A 4,871-nucleotide genomic window follows, 5' to 3' on the forward strand; every position below is an offset into this window, starting at 1 on the left:
TCTTTTGAGGTTTTGTGCTTCCTGAGATCATTTTTTTATGCATCATTTTTGGGCAAAATAGACCAAAACCATCAGAGTGACTAGGGAGCATCATTGGCCATCAATTTCTGGCTACAGATTCTAATTACATTTAGGTCTTAAATTCCACTGGAATTGTTGTCTTTGACCAGGCCATTCTAATATATTGATATGATTTTATTGAAACCATTCCGTTGCAGATCTGGTTTTAATGTTTTTTTCTTCCATCTGCTGAGCTTGTTGTATCAATTGGAGTGAAATACAGTAAACTGTGTATATATTATCACTGATCTAGCACAATATATTAACATGAGTCTTGGTTTCTTTAGTTTTACTTTGGAATAATTGCAAAAATGTTTCTTCTATTCAAAATTGTTATTTTGCATTAATATTATGTCTTTGTATTAATTTTTATTTGTTTTATTTTAACCATATACATTTTTACTTGGCTTACTACATGTACATTTACTCAAGTAAAGACATATTGAAGTAGTGCTGCTTTTACCTGAATACACGTTTTGACTACTCTACTCTGTTCAGTTTTACGCTGACAGCATTGTGTTTTGTGGTTTTCCACCACACAAAGAATTTTGCATAACAGTCCAAAATGTTTTGGTCTCATCTGAACTAACAACTTTTTCTTTACGTCTTCGTTCTGTTCTCTGATGATGAACTGATGAGTCCTCCATAATATGTTCAAAGCAAGGAACATTTTTGATAACTTAATCCTGACACAACTTTATCTGGTGTGTTTCTTTGTCTTGCTGTAAACATTTTAGGAGAATTTGATTGGTTATAAAATGTATGGGTTGATTTTATTCTGGGGCAGCAGAGAAAAAGGAGAATTATAGATCAATAGTTTTAGCAATTTAAAGGTAACATAACCACTTCTTTAAATATTTTTAAAATGAGCTATTTAAAGTTAACCCTATTGTTTACATGTTAATTCCACCAGAGTTGCACAGCTGTGTAGTTTCGCCAATACTAGAGTTTACCCAGCCTTATCTGCACAGACGAGAATCAATAGAGAATTATGGCACATTTGTTTGACTGTAGGAAGAGATCATTTCTCTGTCTTACATGTTAGATTTTATTGCTTGTGCGTTAAAGTAGGCACTTATCTGCTGCCAGATAACAGACAATCAGCACACTGCTGACACAATTCATGAGACAAGGCTGGTAGAAAGGATAGTCAAACAAAGGCTTCTGTAGGCAAACATACTCTTCAATTGTGAATAACTGCAGGCAGTGGCTCGGAGACCCTCTAGAGAAAACAAGTAGAGAAAACAAACCCAAGAAACAAAAGGCCAAGGCGTTACATTGGAAACAAGCTGAGCTCACCTGAATGCTCTGCTTGTAGTTAGAGGGTGTGTTCAACTCACATTTACTGTCTCAGACTAAAAACTTATAATTAGCCAGCACGTATTTAATGTGGGATTTAACCAGGGACACTTAACGATAAAAAAAAGCAGTATGAGATTCTTGCTTTGAGCTGTCTCACTTCACAAGAGAGGCTTCCTCTCCAAAGCAATTATGTGTGGTTTGTACACCTCTGGAGTGTGTCCTGTCCTTGAGCAGCCTCCAAAACTTCACAGCCAGTTGTACATCATGTTGTGGAAAGAATGCAAATACCACCTGCTCAGCCAGCTACCACCCTGACAATATGCATATATCTAGGAAAATGACATGCCCAAAGCATCCATGCAATAATGGACACATGCAAATTACATTTTTCTACATGCACACCTGTGCATACTGGCCTTCTTCAGTGTTCGCCCTAATCCTCTTGAGAATCTTTTCCACTTCACAATTCAAATGGGGGTCAACCTAATTAGGTCAGGGATCAGATTGTCTGTTGGTTTGCTGAAATTCTTTTAATAGTGCACTCTGGAGAATCTTGAAGTAGAAAAATAAACTGAAACTAACCTAATGAATTGCTAGTATTTGGTTAAATTACAACAAAGTGAAAGTATGTTTCACAATACCAGTTCTTTAGGTCACAGAGCCAACGTGACATCTTTTCAGTGTAATTTACTGTTTTTATAAATATGAGTGATAGAGTATTTTTCTAAAGAAATTGAACTCTTTGGTTTTCATGCAAAATCCTGTCCCCATAATAAAATGTGGCAACAATGGCATAACACTGTACAGATGCTTTTCTTCACTTAAAATAGAGAAGCTGGCCATGACTAAATTGGCCAGAAGATAAAATAAGACAGAAAAAAGATAAAATAAGACAGAAAAGAAACCCCATGAGAAAGCGTGAAACATTTGAGTCTGGGGTGGAGTTTCAACTTCCAACAAAACAACTAACAAAAACAATCATTATGGTATTTAAATCAAACCATGTTCAGGTTTTGGAATTGCTCAAAGTTCAGAGCAAGACTTAACAATTCCATTTCATAGTCAATCTAATAAGAGATTTATCAATAAATTTATCTCATTTTTTTTTTTTTACTATTTTAATGCTGTTTTAATAGTCTCTATTTAGCTACTCTAATTATGTTTTTTTGGTTTGTCTTTTTTTGCTTCTTTTCTTAAAATTTGTAATGACTTCCTTTGCTTATATCTCATTTGATTATTTTAAATGTGTAGCACTTATATGTACTAAATAAATAAATTTGACTTTGACCATTGACTTATGAGATTAAAAAAATATTTTTTTATTGTTTTTTGAAGTAACAGAGTGAAGGGAAGTGAGTACAAATTGTGAGTACAATTGTGAGTTATTCATTAGTATTTTCTTAAATCAATCATTGTTGCATGCATAAAATTTTCGTCGTGCTACACCTGTCCCTTTGGCTTAAATTTAGAAGTACTTTTGACTGTAGAGTGTATTGAAATGGGCTTCGGCTGGACTGTGGTTAATCCTGGAGCTTTACACCCTATTACTGACTGTGTGCCAAAGTGTCTCTGTTCACACTCCAGAAAGCAAAAGTGTAAAGAGAGAACAAAGAAAGAACAACAAAGGCAGGAGGACAGACTGAATGAAGGACAGTGCACAAACACAGGTAGTCTTTAATAGAGATTTTTATGAGCTGCAGGCCTGCTAAAAAGGAGCACTCTTATCAGCTTGCTGGAAGCAGGGCAAGGGAGGGCGAGAGCTTCCACACTTACGATCCGTAAAAATGGTGTGATTCATTTTCCGCATGAGAGGATCTCAGAGGGGCAGCATCAGACCAGCCAGTCCACACAGATTTATGGACCATTAAAGCAGCAGGCCTCCTGACCACTATGGCACTGTTGGCTGGCTTCTAAGACACACTGCCCCCTTATTCATGCTTGGTCAGTACTCTCCATCACAGACTAGCATCCCTATTGTTCATCCCTTCATCAGTCACACTTTTACTGCCATCCATGAACTCCGCTCATCGTTTGTAATTCAGTTTTTCTTCATAGTACTCTTAACATAAATTGAGCTGTGTACCGTACTCTCATTTTGCTAATCTTGTACAGCATGATAACCATGAAGTTGCCATCTTTTTTACAGATCAGAAAGAGCTCTATGAAACTCACTGATGGTGGTCAATGGACTATGTTGTTTTAGCCTAACAGTTTCACAATCAGATTAGCACCAATGCATGGACACAGACTAATGGGTCTGTCTTTTTAAGTCATCCTCAATCAGCTGTTTCCGTGGTGATTAATGCATCTTGCTCTCCTATTTCTCATTCGCCAGCTTTGTAACTTCATCATCATCCCTGGGAGTGTTACGAAAAGAAAAATGGGGCAGCCTGGATGCTGCCTGCTGGCCCTAAGAATAGCTCAGTGCTCAATAGAAAAAGATGCAAATGCTCAAAGACGGAAAAAAACCCTCAAAACAAAACAATGTCTTCACTTTCATTTAACAATTCACCCTTTTCTCAAATATGATTTTTTTCACTATGAATACTTTCTACTGAAAAAAAAATTGAGAAAACATAATGGATTGCCATACATTTTTCAGGCTGTCTTCCTGCCATTCATGTTAACATGGCGACACAAAACACACCACTGCTACCCAAGCCTGTTTGTCCTGTTCAGAGAAGAGGAAGTGCAACGTGTGCGCCAACGCTGTTTCAGAAGTATTTACGGTGCCGCTGCATGGCAGGCACTTGGGGTTAAAAGAAAACAGAGAGGCTATTAGATCAGTTCACAGAGAGCCACTCATGTGCGCTTATGAAATGGAGTGGCTGAGATGAGTAAGGCATCACCATTATGTGAAAGTTACAGTTTGGTGTGAAGTCAGTTGGCCAGTAAAGCTGCCCTCTAATGATAGCCAGGCTAAGATACTAACCTGTAACTGCCAAGTTCCCTGAGGGGCAATAGTGGCACTCCTGTTCAGACTTAAAAATAAACAAACGTGTTTTACATTGATAAAATAAGTTAATTAAGTGAAGTACTCTAGAGAGCTGCAATTTGTTTTCAATAATTTGATGTTATTTTGTCTATCACATGTTTGTCCAGGGGTCATGCCCCCCAAACCTCCGCCCCCATCATCGTTTACACTAGGAGGGGCCCAATTGAGGGTCCACTATCGTCATGAGGCAGGGCGCGGTGACACATCCTTTCTCTCCGCCCGGAGGTGTTTGTGCAGCGTGCCCTGAATAACGCGGGACCCGTCCGGCTGCTTTGCTTTCACTCTTTAATAACAGACAAATCAGCCCATTAATGCTTTCCAATGAAGCGGGTTTAAAAGGCTCTAAAAACACATTCTCCTCCCACTGGACGCTGTGAGCGCTAGAAGATAAACTGACAAAAAAAAAAAAAAAACATTGCACGATGCAAAAAAAAAAAAAAAAAAAAAACTGGATGGCGTGCGCGTTCGCGGCGCTCCAGCGCTGCGGCAGTTGCCAGGGGAGATAGGAGGGGAG

This window comes from Poeciliopsis prolifica, unplaced genomic scaffold (assembly GCF_027474105.1).
Source record: "Poeciliopsis prolifica strain line A6 unplaced genomic scaffold, Auburn_PproV2 SCAFFOLD005, whole genome shotgun sequence".
NCBI lineage: Eukaryota > Metazoa > Chordata > Actinopteri > Cyprinodontiformes > Poeciliidae > Poeciliopsis > Poeciliopsis prolifica.